At 36.5% G+C, this 15,716-nt stretch overlaps 1 long non-coding RNA gene across 1 annotated transcript; it reads right to left on the bottom strand.

Moving 5' to 3' along the window:
• Window positions 1–5,063: 5,063 nt before the first annotated feature.
• LOC113093400 (uncharacterized) lies at window positions 5,064–5,935 on the bottom strand. Its single transcript, XR_003287735.1, has 2 exons — window positions 5,714–5,935; window positions 5,064–5,625 (listed from the first exon to the last, which is right to left on the bottom strand). It is a non-coding gene; the product is annotated as an uncharacterized LOC113093400 (long non-coding RNA).
• Between the last annotated feature and the right edge of the window lie 9,781 nt (window positions 5,936–15,716).

A 15,716-nucleotide genomic window follows, 5' to 3' on the forward strand; every position in this document is an offset into this window, starting at 1 on the left:
AAACCGTTCTCATCAGTCTGCGTATAAATAACACGACTTTACACTTTCTATTTGCGTGTAATGCATACGCCAAATGCCATTTTTGCGTGCATATGATACGCCAATCCTTCCCATTAATTTCGGTGGAGAGCAGATGCGTCCAAATAACACGCATCATCTTCAGCGGCAGTGACGTCACAAGCGAGGCTCGTTCAGTTCACCTGATGCGCGTACACCTTCAAACAGGTAAGCAAGGGTAAATATATTTTTTTATTCTTCTTTTTGTAATGATATCACGTGGTTAAGCGTATTGTTTTAATTATTTCAGTATTTCTGCATCACGTTAGACAGGGCCGTGTTTTTAAAGGGCAGTTTATGCTCAATTATGGGTCAGTGGCGCTGCTCAGCTAGCCTACCATTGTCATTAGCCTAAAGCTAACCTGTACTGTTTATAGACCTGATTGCAGTTTTAAATAAATTTATGATTTGACATATGGGTCTTCAGCTTTTAGACATGACTAATACAAGCAACAACAAAGCACACCAACCCAATATCGCGTGATAATCGTTGATCGTGTTAAAAAGTCCACACATTTAGCAATATTTTACAATACTAGCCTAACTTTTTGCTTGACCACGTCATGTGTAGCCAATACACACACAGTAACTACAGCATATTACCATGCTTCTCACTGTAACCGTAGTTTTACTCTGGACTTTGTAACGCACATAACCACGGACATTTACTATGGGTTTACCTAGTAACCATTAGTTTTACTCTGGTATTTGTATTTACTAACACACAATAACCACGACATTTACTATGGGTTTACCATAGTAACCATAGTTTTACTCTGGTATTTTGTATTTACCTAACACACTAATAACCACGACATTTACTATGGGTTTACCATAGTAACCATAGTTTTTACTCTGGTATTTGTATTTACTAACACACAATAACCACAACATTTACTATGGGTTTACCATAGTAACCATAGTTTTACTCTGGTATTTGTATTTACTAACACACAATAACCACAACACTTACCAGGATTTTACCACAGTAACTGTTTTTACTCTACACTATTTGTAAAGCACAGTAACCACTAAGTTTGCCATGCCTTTAATATCTTTTTGTGATGTAATTGTAATTCAGTGTTTTTTCTGTCTTGCAGTTACGTCGGATTACATACTCCACAACAACCCTGTAATCCAGCAGATCTTTAAAGAAGCCATCTCTTGTAAAATCTCTCTCTCTCTCTCTCTCTCTCTCTCTCTCTCGCTCTGCTAGAATTAACAGGGAACTTCAACTCCACGCTCCCAATGCTGATATTGAAGAAGCTGTCAAGGGGGCTGAACAAGTCCTTCAAAGGATCAACCCTTCACAGGTAATGTTGAAGACTCTTAGTTATAACTGATTTGCTTTAATGAACGCATCCTTGTATTATGTGGTAATCAAATATTTTGGTCACAGATCATTTTAACACCACTGTCTCAACATGTTTATATTTCAGGAAGGCCTGTCATAGGATTTGAATTTGGACCATCTTGTGCATTTATGAAGAAGACCAAAAGCTGCAAAGGCAAACACTTCCAATGGTACGTCAGATACATTTTTCTCAGCATTTGATGTTTCTTAAATTTTGGTTCACTTAGCCCATCAGGAAGAACACTCAACAAAGAGCATGTTGTAGTAGTAATAATTCATCCAATAATCATATTATATTGCACAAGCGTACTTGTACAAAATTCTACAACTTTTACTCCTACTGCTGTTATTGGCCATTACCACAGCTCCCATCAGATTGTGCCCATTGTAAGAGTGTTTATATCACGAAGTTTAAATGAAGTCCATTGTATTCTTTATTAATCTTTACAAATTGGTGCCGCCTCTTCCTGTTTCAACAGTACATGATATCTGTCCACACCTCATAGTCTGCCTTTCTTTCTATGGTGATGTTACTGAACACATCTGTCTTAGAAGCAAGAGAATGGAAATCCTAGTTTAACTTTTCAAGTGCTACACATCAGGTCTTCAATGAATTTGGGCAATCAGATCACTTAAAGTTGTTCACACAAAGACCAATAACTATAATGAGAAGTATTTTAGCATCCACACCAACAGACAATACTGTACAATTACTGCTATGCACACTGCAGTTACAGTATGTTGTATTCTGCCATTTGTTGTTGTCAGTGTTTTTGTTGTCCATAATGTGATAAATTATCTTTGTTTCTTCTTGCAGGATTTCTCACAGATAACTTAATCATTCTTCATCAGCTCTTCACAATATCAGGCCATTCAAAAAGCTTCCAGATCTTCCTCTCTTGTGTGACACATCTGCTCCTCAGTCCTTTACTGCCAACCTCCAGTCTTAGCATTTCTGCTTGTATTCATTTTTTCCTCTACATTTCATCACTCCAATCTCTACTATAAGCACTCCTGTATATATATATATACACATAAATAATAATTATTATTATTAACCATTATTTGTTTTGCATTTATTCACAATAGAAGCAAACAATGATTACAGGATATATGTTTTTAAAGGTGATAATTGTAAAATATTGGAGCATTGTTCTTAATCATTTTTGCCTATTTGGTTGATAAAGGGAAGAAAACAATATATTTTCAACTGTAGCCTTGATATTCTTGGCATCTTTGTCAGGATTTCTGTAAAACAAATTCCTTTTTATTTTTGAATATTAAACTTATGTTTTTTGAAGGGAGTTTCTGTTGCAATTTTGTTTGTTTGTTTTCACTTAGTTACCTCTATGCATTTTTTTTTTTTTTATCAACTTTTTCTTTTTTTTCATAGTGGAATAAACTGGAGAGATGACTGTTCTGGGCACTATGTTTATCTGCGAAAAGTTTGACATATCAATAAACACTGTAAAATGACTAGACAATGAGTGATTGATGTCATGATGTTTGTTTGTTTGTTTTCTATTCCTATAGTTCAACTGGTGGATCTAAGAATGGCAAGTTTTTAGGGTCCATTTCCATGAAACGTAGATGTGATAATTGTTTACCTTTAATACACTATAAATACATTGTAAATATTACAGAAGGAAAATTGAGTAGTAGAAAAATATTGTGTTTAAATAATCTTCAGAGATGTTTTTTTTAAGCAAATGAAACATTTTGACATTTATTTTTCACACAGTATATGCAAACTTTTGAGTTTAAGTACTGTACACTAATATTAGTGTAAACAATGTAGCCTATTCAATACAATGGGAATCATTATACCTTCGTTAAAACACAAAACAAAAAAACACCTTTAATCAACGTATTTCTTGCTGCATCAGGGTAACTGCAGCTTCTGTCCATTCACTACAGGAACCCGGAAGCTCCCGGCATAAATGACCATATATGTACAAGTTAGTGTGACGCCTCTGTTCAACTGGGTTGCCATTGGCTTTGACGTTCCCTTGGCTCTCGCAGAACTCGCTGTGATTGGACTATCTTTTAACCCAAATTATAAACCGCTTAATGTTGCAAAGTCCGTTTGACTGTAATTATTAAGTCAGTAACACCTTCAGTTAACAATGCAGTGTTGCTATGTCGTGAGAAATTACCTCTTTACCGAAATCGTAACCCTAACCCTAAGCACAACTCCAATAAACTCCAAATACCAGCGCTAATATTACTCGCGTTCAAACGATAGAATGGCAGAGGCTTATGGGTAATGTAGTTTAAAATGTTTAATAATTAAAAAAAAGGGAAAATGCAATCTAGTTTAACAAGGGTAATCTAAACATGTTCATTGTGCAACAGTAATGACATATTTAAGAGGCAGGCTGAAATTCGATATTTTACTAAGTGCACTTTTTTAAACACCTTTATACCACCTTTCCATATATGATTGAAAACTCTGTCCAACATTATTTAATTAGCATAGCATAAGTAGTTGTCCTGCCAATTTTTTCTTTGACACTATAATCAGACTTTGATTTACAGCCATTTGAAATTTACATTTTTTTGCTCTTCTAGGGGACTCTACTGGGCCCTTGAAGATGGAAGGGCAGTAAAACATACACATACCTTTTCTCATCATGGACAACAGACTGTGCTGAGTCATAATTTTTAAGTTTTTCTTTTCAACAAATTGCCAATATGTAAGTTGTAAGTCATGTTTATCTTAGAATAAGAATAGAACCATAAAAATATACATCAGTGCCTATTTGGAATAGGCTCCAAATATTGAATTATATCAGGTGCAAGGATACAGTATTGAAAGTAAACAAAGACACCAATTTAAACAACCAATACATACTGTGACACTTCATTGTACTTTCACAGTGTCAATGTGTCATTCATTAAGACAAGGTACAGAGAGTGTGTAGTTTATAGTGCAAAGCCATACAATTCATGCAATGCAAAGAATCATAATATTAAGAGCTAATTTGTGTCTCTGTGTAAAATACTCCTCATATTTGTCCTCCTCGGGTACTAAACATCAGTAATGTGCATGCTCATCTTGCTTATTATACAGTACTGGATTCATGTTGATCTTTCCCTTGTCCATCACCTTCAGTTGTACATGTAATTCCTGCAGCATTATAGTCCATGCAGTATCTTCTAATGCAGCTTTCAGCCTGCCCTTCATCTAACTGAATGTCATTAACGTAACCAAATATTCATTTCTTAATTAAAACACATTTAACTATTGTTTACAAAATTAAATGGTGTATTTACCAAACACCATTCTTAATATAGAAATATTCACCCTACTTTATTATCCAACACCATGTGCAGTACTTTACTGGAGGATACAACATAAAGACAACTAAAGTAGTGTATTAAGACAAATGATATACAATTTTTAACAATATTAAAAATGGGTTATGTTAAAACCATGTTTTTCTAATCAGATGAAGCCATGCAAATGCATGCATGGTGAAATGTCTTGAGCCCCAAAGAATCACATCAAGTTTTTAGAGCTCTCCTGCTTTTCTTCCTCTTCTTGCTTGTCCATGTCCTGGACATATCATAATCTTCCATGTCATACATTTTTTTTTGCAGTTGTTATGCAGCACCCTACAGCACAACTGATGAACAAAAGACATGTAACTAATTTAAATCAAATATCTTTATTGTCACAATACAATGAACACAAGTATACAGGTGATGAAAGTCTTGGGTGCAGACTGCAGCGTGACAGTATGGATGACAAATGAATTAATTCATGAATATATATGAAATACAAATTCTGAATATATATATATGCAACACACATATATAAGGGACTCAATTCAGGTAGAGAACAATATATGTTAAAAATTATGCTATACAGAGAGCATGAATTGAAAACAATAATAATCACAGTACACATACATCTCTGCAGTAAAGCACGGTATGAATTAGTGCAAACAGAATGTCAGGGTGCATAATAATATTGAGTCCAGTCAGCATAACTGATAAGAGTGCAGGGCATATGAGGTTGGTGGGGTGTGTATGGTTTTACTGGTATGAGTTCAGTTCAGTCTGATTGCCTGTGAAAGGAACTTGTCTCACTGTCTGCTGGTGTAGGTTCTGTGATAACGTCTGCCTGATGGTAACAGTGAGAGCAATCCATGGCTCGGCTGGCTGGAGTCTCTGACGGTCCTCCTCACACTCCACCTGGTCTAGATGTCCTGGAGGGCCAAAACATGTATTTAGGTTATGGTAAATCAATAAACAATATATAGTATTTTTATTTATAATTGTTGCACTGGACTTAACATTGATTCTTGTTGGGGATATTGGCCAAAAGAATCCCACCACAACTAGCTCTCGTTGTTTAGCTGTGATGTTTACTTTGCAGGCCGTAACATCTGAGCTGTCGCAGTAGAGCGGTTTGTGAATGCAGTCTTCACAGCAGATAACTGATGGGTTCAGGTAGCAGTGATGCACTCGGTGGCCATTCAATTGATATCTTCATCAATTAGCTTCATCTTAATTCAAACAAACAGACAAAACAATAAGTCAGCAATAACAGCAATAACCATTCTAGAGTAATAGTGTTGGTGAACACAGTTGCAGGTGTCAGTACTCACCATATTCAGTCATTTCCTTCCCAAATCACAGAGATGATGCACAGCTTATTTGCTCATTTTAGGAGCTATAAAAAAGATGTATATGTGAAAAACTATAACTGCGGACTTGAAAAGTCTTTTGAGAGATCAACATCAATGTTGTACCACACATAACTGCATTGAATTCAGACATACAAATTGAAATGTGAAACTTTTCACCTTTCTGTCTTTTCTTTTGGGGCACAAGAAGTCCATGTTCATTCCTCATTTCTTTAGGACTGGTTTGACTGATTTTCTTTGCGTTTCTGGTCTTCAGCTGTAAAACAAGAAAATATTTATTGACCCCATGTTTAATCATTATTGTTGTTTAAAAATATAAATAAAGCAGATATAATTATATACTTCAAGCACAAGTTCCTTGGCAACTCTAGTAGGCTCCTGAGTTCATCTGAACACATCAGATTCAGCGTCTGAGAAAATGCCATCATGCAAACTCTCAGTTTCTGCCTTACAACAGAGCATAAAAGAATGTGTGAGTGAGGGAGTACAGCATGAAGATGAAGTGAAAAAGGCAGAATTTTGTGTATAAATTTAACAGAATGAGGGGAACATTTAAGAGATTTAAGAGAACAGTATTGTCTGTTGGTGTGGATGCTAAAATACTTCTCATTATAGTTATTGGTCTTTGTGTGAACAACTTTAAGTGATCTGATTGCCCAAATTCATTGAAGACCTGATGTGTAGCACTTGAAAAGTTAAACTAGGATTTCCATTCTCTTGCTTCTAAGACAGATGTGTTCAGTAACATCACCATAGAAAGAAAGGCAGACTATGAGGTGTGGACAGATATCATGTACTGTTGAAACAGGAAGAGGCGGCACCAATTTGTAAAGATTAATAAAGAATACAATGGACTTCATTTAAACTTCGTGATATAAACACTCTTACAATGGGCACAATCTGATGGGAGCTGTGGTAATGGCCAATAACAGCAGTAGGAGTAAAAGTTGTAGAATTTTGTACAAGTACGCTTGTGCAATATAATATGATTATTGGATGAATTATTACTACTACAACATGCTCTTTGTTGAGTGTTCTTCCTGATGGGCTAAGTGAACCAAAATTTAAGAAACATCAAATGCTGAGAAAAATGTATCTGACGTACCATTGGAAGTGTTTGCCTTTGCAGCTTTTGGTCTTCTTCATAAATGCACAAGATGGTCAAATTCAAATCCTATGACAGGCCTTCCTGAAATATAAACATGTTGAGACAGTGTGTTAAAATGATCTGTGACCAAAATATTTGATTACCACATAATACAAGGATGCGTTCATTAAAGCAAATCAGTTATAACTAAGAGTCTTCAACATTACCTGTGAAGGGTTGATCCTTTGAAGGACTTGTTCAGCCCCCTTGACAGCTTCTTCAATATCAGCATTGGGAGCGTGGAGTTGAAGTTCCCTGTTAATTCTAGCAGAGCGAGAGAGAGAGAGAGAGAGAGAGAGAGAGAGATTTTACAAGAGATGGCTTCTTTAAAGATCTGCTGGATTACAGGTTGTTGTGGAGTATGTAATCCGACGTAACTGCAAGACAGAAAAAACACTGAATTACAATTACATCACAAAAAGATATTAAAGGCATGGCAAACTTAGTGGTTACTGTGCTTTACAAATAGTGTAGAGTAAAAACAGTTACTGTGGTAAAATCCTGGTAAGTGTTGTGGTTATTGTGTGTTAGTAAATACAAATACCAGAGTAAAACTATGGTTACTATGGTAAACCCATAGTAAATGTCGTGGTTATTGTGTGTTAGTAAATACAAATACCAGAGTAAAACTATGGTTACTATGGTAAACCCATAGTAAATGTTGTGGTTATTGTGTGTTAGTAAATACAAATACCAGAGTAAAACTATGGTTACTATGGTAAACCCATAGTAAATGTCGTGGTTATTGTGTGTTAGTAACTACAAATACCAGAGTAAAACTATGGTTACTATGGTAAACCCATAGTAAATGTCGTGGTTATTGTGTGTTAGTAAATACAAATACCAGAGTAAAACTATGGTTACTATGGTAAACTCATAGTAAATGTCGTGGTTATGTGCGTTACAAAGTCCAGAGTAAAACTACGGTTACAGTAGGAGAAGCATGGTAAATATGCTGTAGTTACTGTGTGTGTATTGGCTACACATGACGTGGTCAAGCAAAAGTTAGGCTAGTATTGTAAAAATATGCTAAATGTGTGGACTTTTTACACGATCACGATTATCACGCGATATTGGGTTGGGTGCTTTGTTGTGCTTGTATTAGTCATGTCTAAAAGCTGAAGACCCATATGTCAAATCATAAATTTATTTAAAACTGCAACAGGTCTTTAAACAGTACAGGTTAGCTTAGGCTAATGACAATGGTAGGCTAGCTGAGCAGCCCACTGACCCATAATTTGAGCATAAACTGCCCTTTAAAAACACGGCCCTGTCTAACGTGATGCAGAAATACTGAAATAATTAAAACAATACGCTTAACCACGTGATATCATTACAAAAAGAAGAATAAAAAAATATATTTACCCTTGCTTACCTGTTTGAAGGTGTACGCGCATCAGGTGAACTGAACGAGCCTCGCTTGGTGACGTCACTGCCGCTGAAGATGATGCGTGTTATTTGGACGCATCTGCTCTCCACCGAAATTAATGGGAAGGATTGGCGTATCATATGCACGCAAAAATGGCATTTGGCGTATGCATTACACGCAAATAGAAAGTGTAAAGTCGTGTTATTTATACGCAGACTGATGAGAACGGGTTGGTCAGAAACCCCGGGCACAGAGGCACACACTTCCCCCAACACTCAACCGTGCTGGTCTATCACATGTACTTCAAACAAATGGCTCCTGAAGACTGCCAAGAGGATGAAGTATTCAGCAGGTGCACTTTTATATTTCCAGGCACCCCGCCTATGATGTCAGGGGCCAGGTGGACCAATAGATTGGCATCGCTTCACACATGCTTCAGACACTGGTCATGCAGGCTTCATTCCCCAATGTATGGAGTTACCTAGAAGGGGAACTACCTTGACCTTATTACGTAAAGCTATTAAAACAAGCAATGCCCTCTTTTATCACAAAATAAACACCACACGACTGAAGCAGAATCTGCAGGTCTGCTGTGTGTCCTTTCTTGTTACATTACACTTAACCATTTTGAATGCACAAAAATGCAAAAATACCCTGGGACATTTGGTAGATAGACCAACAAAAAGGGGTTGTTTCCCTGGATAAAGGTCACTGTACATCTGTTTTGTTTCTGATGTGAAGGGCAGCTCAAGGTCTTAGCCCTCCCCATTCCCAAGCTCTTTCTTTCCCCTTTCCACTTTTTCATGTTCTCTGTCTCTTTCTGATTCATTCAACTTTTTGCCAATTCCATCACTCCGTGTGAGTGTGTGGTGTGTGCGAATGTGTGCGTGTCTGCTTGCTTTTGATTAAATCCAGGGCAAATGTTGCTGCACACACAAAAGCATGGCAACTGCAAGGAAATCTTTCAATCTGTCGCCATGGCATGATAATAAAAAGCCATCCATCAGCCCGATATTGGCAGGAACAAATTGGGTTGGGGAAACAAAGGCAGCTTGGCTCTGCCCATTCCCATTGGTGCGCGTGTGTTTGTGAGCGCGTGTATTTATGTGGATGCTCCCATTTTGGAATGGTGCGCGGAGATGGGAGCGGTGAAAAAAAGCTCTCCTGTCAGAGCTGGAAAGGCGATGGCGAATTGAGCTTAGCACAGAGAATGCAAAGCGGTCACGGCAGCTTAGCCATTAGCGGAGGTGAGCCCCGTGCATGAAAGTGGAACATTAAGATTTCTCCAGCGTTAGGACTGAGACATCTCTAACACAGATGGGTAGTGTGTGTGTGTGTGTGTGCTTGTGCGTGTGCTTGTGAGGGATGAAATGAGCAGTGACGCATGGTTATTTTTATAAAGGTCACACTTGAGCATTCAGAGGTAAGGAATTTGACAATACCCCTATATTTAGTGGACAGTTCTTAAGCATTGCTGTGAAAAGCACTCATCCAACATGTTTGACAAAAACTTTTTTGAAAGCCTGGCTATCGCTGATATGTTCTAATACGTCACTGTGTACGAATGTGAGGACTCACAGATTCCAAAGTCTCGCATTAATTCGCTTTGAATGTGAAAACAAAATTAAAGTTGCTTAAGAAGTCTTGAGTAAAAGGATTCAAGCTCTAATCCTCTTTTTGCTTTTCTTTATTTCTAAGAACCATTATTTTGGCTGTATTTCCATAAAGCTTCGCTTTGGCTGTACGCTGTACCTCTAATCTGAGTGTAATTCCTGCCGCATGTCAAACAAGCAACATCTCCTCTGCCCTGTAAGCTCTGAACATTTTCCCTGTCTGTAATCCTTCTAAGCTCACCACTCAACCATGTGGTCATCTGGCTGCCTGCACATTTGCCCATTTTATCATCTCCTACCACAGGCACAGCTGGGTATGTGCCACCGGAGTCCTGCCAGTTTGTCTGCACGAATATCCTGTGTGCTGCAATGCCCTCCTGCCCTGGCCCAGCTTTCTAATCCAGTCCTGCGCTCCTAATAGAGTCCCATGCTTTAGGAGTGCAGGAATGAAAACCTTTTTTTTTCTTTTTTTACCCAAACTCAAGGCTAACCCCTACTTGCGCTTTCCTTAGGTATCGTGGTGGTACCATATAGCCACACTGTAAAATAGAACTGCACTTGATTGTAGGTGTTTTTTTTGTTTTTGTTTTTTTTTATAATGTCAAGTTCCAAAAGACAAACTGAAACAAATGCTATAAATACACAGTAAGTCTACGGTAAATATGGATAAAAACTAAATTTATTCATACAAAATAAATTAAATGTAGCCTAATTTAGTTGATTTTATCACATTATGCACATTTGCCTGAGAGGAAAGTAAAAAATAAATAAAAGAAAGAAAGAAAGAAAGAAAGAAAGAAAGAAAGAAACTGATTAATAATTCAACAGATAGATAGATAGATAGATAGATAGATAGATAGATAGATAGATAGATAGATAGATAGATAGATAGATAGATAGATAGATAGATAGATATGTCATTACCTTGACATTATAAAATATTTAAATAAATAGTTTTAACTCCATTTTGGTTAAAACTAATAAAAACAACAACACATTACATTATGATTATAACAATAATCAAAACAGTGCTTTTTTTGTTTTATTATATTCATGCCTCTGTGTGTTTAATGATATTCATGCCACTAACTACACACACACACACACACACACACACACCACACTATATATTATGTACACAAAAACTTTTATCTTGGATATTATTAATTGCGATAAATCATTGTCCAGTGCTTACTAAAATATATAACTATCTTGTGATACTATAATGTGATGTTATAACTGTTTTGATATCTCTGTTTCTATTTCATACCTGTAGTCGGTGTTGAAGTAAGAAAATAACATGTAATTTAACTGTTTGTAAAACAATCCAAATACACCTCCTTTAGCTGGAAAGAAAATTGTCATTTTATGGTTTTCAGTGCAGACTCGAATAGTGGATGGTTTCCATTTCACAGGCAGGTGGGCATCCTCAGCACAGGCCAGGAGAGGGCAGAGAGCAGCAGGGTGAAATGGTGGAGGGTCAGGTGGAATGCAGTGGGACGGTTCACGCAAATCACCTTCACACCCTCTCAGGGCAGAAGAAAACAGGCATGTTTGTGTGCCAGAAACAGAAACAGCTCAGCGCAGTGCTCCCATCTACTCAGGAGTGTTATGCAGTCGCGTAATAAATGCTATGAATGATGTCATTTCATGAGTCAGTTGTTGTGTGCACTGTGGGATGAGCAGTTGAGGTGTGATTATATTCTGTCCTGATGGTGTGTTATGAGTGCAGGCAGATTAGACACGATTTGATGATGTCATGTGGTACATGTCATTACAATAATGGATTCATGTTTATATCCATCATGAACCATCTGTAAATATTTTTCTATCAGTATTATTTATCTCTGTATTTCTGTAGACTGGTATGTTGTTTTGTGATTAATGATGGGATTTTATGTGTCTCTGAGGCTTTTTATTTATGTTTTTTTTGTGCCTATTTATATCATTTTAGCTTATAAGACATTATAAGCATTTTGTGGAAGCATATTTCTGCCTCAGAGTGAAATAAAAATATAAAGAATTAATTTCTTGTTTTTGCAATATGTCTCACAACTATACAATAACTATTACAATATCTGTGAATGTATACTGTACAAAGGCACACACATCCAACAGGCCAAATTAAATTTCACAATTTCTGAGTGAATTGTGTATGTATATATATATATATATATATATATATATATATATATATATATATATATATATATATATATATATATATATATATATATATATAATTCACTCATAAATTGTCATCATTATCATCATAATACATCCAACCCATCAGAACATTCCATAAATGTGACATGCCAGACAATTAATTCTGCAGTGGAGCCCCATGACCCTCAAAATGACAGAGAACAGGAAATGGAATTCAGCAAACTATGTGAGATTGAAAATCATTGAAAGCTCCAGCTTTTTGGCAGATCTCCTAGGATTGCTTGGATTCGTATCCTGTTGTCGTCGCTTAATTAGCCGAATTCCCTAGCCGAGAGCCACCTGTGCGCAACACCTAAAAACAGACATGTATTGTGGCGTCCCTCCCTCTGCGGTCCGCGCTCGACACAGACTAATGCCTGCTCAGCTGGGATTGACTGGCATTTACACAGAGAAGGGCAAAAACAACAGCAGCCGTGTAAACACCCCCACCCACACACACACAAACAGATACATGCCTCTGACAAGTGCAAACACATTTACATACACATACACACAGACGTTCCCTCGTGCCGTGTGGAAAAAGACATCCCAATAGCAAACAAATCAAACTAATTCCTCATTGGGCTCTTAAACACAATTAATTAAGAGCGACAATCATTCACTAAAATGAAACCTTAATCAGTTTTATGGTGTTTTTTGCACAGATTATACATTTCAAGGGATTACATGTTACTGACATAAAAGAACAGCTTGTCATCCTGCATAACAGCGGTAAAGTAAAGCTGCTGATATCATTTGGTACTTGGAAGAAGCAGCTATACTCTAATTTCAGGAGATTGCCACCTGCTTATTTGATTTTCCTTGTTCAATCCTGGTTTGGCTTGCACAGATTAAAGAGCATCTAAGTCTAAACTGCATATCAGAGACTGCATTAGCAGCTAGCAAAAAGCTAAAGATTAATTTGAGGTACATTAGGATCCATGACAACGTTTGATGATTACAACTGGTTACAGTCTCTTTATGCTAATCCCCTAGGCCACACGAGTACACTTATCAACATTTAAAATGACGGTTCACCTGAAAAACAATCTTTACCAGCATAGGCTTAATCCACTTTGTTGTTGTTGCAAAACATACTTCTACATGCAATGCACTGAATTACTGACAAAAATAAATAACATTTTATTGTTTCATTTAATTTTTTCACACAAATTACATCTACAGAAGTGCTGTAGACTATCAATTAAGAAAGATTTATTTTTAAACAGTTCTTATCACAATACTATTTCACAACCACAAAACATTTTTACCACAGTGCATGACTTGTATATTAATGCATTTTGTCATGTGCATCACATAAGCAGCTTCATTTTATTGACTTTTCCAATGCAGTAAACTTGCTCTGTGGTGCACCCGGTACATCATTACTCTTGTGATACGGACCGCAGAGTACAAGTTCTGTGAAACACAAGTCACTATAAAAGAGCTCAAAGATTCGTAAACAAGATAGAATGACGTTGTTGCTTCAGCAAATCTGTTTAATCTCCCATTTGCTTTTGGTAACACTATTGGCTATAGGTTTAGTATAGGTGGAGCCCTATTTTCTAATGCATTAGCCTTTTAACGCCATGAACAAGACATTTAATTTCTGAACTGCCGTCATATAAGCAGCATCCACTGAAATTAAATGTTGCCAGATTCATGTTCATCTCTTTCATTTGGAACTGAATGCACTTTAATGGACACTCACTGGACATTTTAGTTTAAAAGTGTTGCAAAATGTGTAAGAAGATGTGATGTTTATGAAAATGGACAGTACAGCAATTTTTACTTCTTTGAATCTTTGACTTCTGTGAAAACACAAATCAGTATATTTTGAAGAATTTACCAGTTACTTCAAAAAGTATTGTACAAAAAGTACAGTAATTCATATGACTCATGCACTTCATTCAACATCATGCAGCAGCTTTATATGAGGAACAACCAAACTAATTCAGCAAAATGAGAATAGGCCAGTTTAATTTGCGAACAATATAGTTTTGAGTTGGATCCTTTGAGTAAATTAGTTGAACTCCAATTGAAATTATTCAGCTCAGGTCCAGATCCAGTGAAATGTTCGGTGCAGTAGACGATTATTAGTGAATAATGACTTATTCTTGAATAAATTAAAAACAAATTTGACCACTTCTAATATACATGTGCTTTATATATATATGTATGTGCTTTTGCATCCTTGAAAGCTTCAGTTTCTTTATCTGTAATGTTATGGAATGCAAAAGCAGCTTATTATTGAATATTTCTCCTTTTTGTGCCTCATGCAAGAAAGTCTGTCAAAGGTTTGAAATGACATGAGGCCAAATTAAAGACAGAAATCCATTTTAACTTTGTTTAGATAATATTTATTGCAGTTTATTTTACTTTTCCAAGCAAATAGCAAAAAGATTCCTGCCTGCTCTGTCTGGCTCGTCATCTGTCTGTTCTCTTCTTGACTCCATATTCAAACTTATTTACTAGTGACTCACTGTAGAGAATGGCAGTATTTTAGCAGCTTCACACAAATAACAGCTAAATATAACTCCGCTTAATCTGTTGCAATTTGCGAAAGCAAGCACAGGATCGAACCCTCCGCTCCATATGTAACGCATCACAAGTTTGATGGGCATTGGCATGTGTTAGGACGCAGATGGTCAAAATCACATTTTTAAACATGAGAACAGATAAATGTTCTCTGGGAAGAATTGTTGCTAGGCTGGTTGTACTTCAAGTTAGTGTGACTTAAGGCAAAAAACAAACAAAAAAAAACTTGTTTTTTTTGGGTACCTTTCAGGGTGTTACAGGATATATTTATATTTCCACTACACTTCTTTTCCTGAAAAACACATACGTATCTTGGAGTTCTTTTCAGGTGTTGTATGAAGAAAGTCATTTGTTTATTTTGTCAGGTAATCAATGTGCCCACAGCTACCAATACACTGACCCACAAAGAGGTCACACGCACCTTTATAGTCTGATGAAATCAATATACGGCTCATACCCCTCAAATCATATACATATCCTCCGTTTTCTCTCTCTTTTGAACACTAAAACAGTCCTGCAGTCTCCTAGGCTTGTATGTAGGAATCATTATTTTGAGTTGAATATTTTTGAATTTGTCAGTTATTCTGAAAATTAGTCTGACAGATTTGATTTTCAAATTGAACTGACTTGATCAATGATTCAGACACACACACAGGTTCTTGAGGTAACCGCTCAGTAATAGCAGATGATTACTAGTGAATAATGACTTATTCAGTAATACACAGAGCAAATTTGACCAATTTGAAAACATTTCCCATGCATACATGTCCATTTGTCA

This window comes from Carassius auratus, unplaced genomic scaffold (genome assembly GCF_003368295.1).
Source record: "Carassius auratus strain Wakin unplaced genomic scaffold, ASM336829v1 scaf_tig00214998, whole genome shotgun sequence".
NCBI lineage: Eukaryota > Metazoa > Chordata > Actinopteri > Cypriniformes > Cyprinidae > Carassius > Carassius auratus.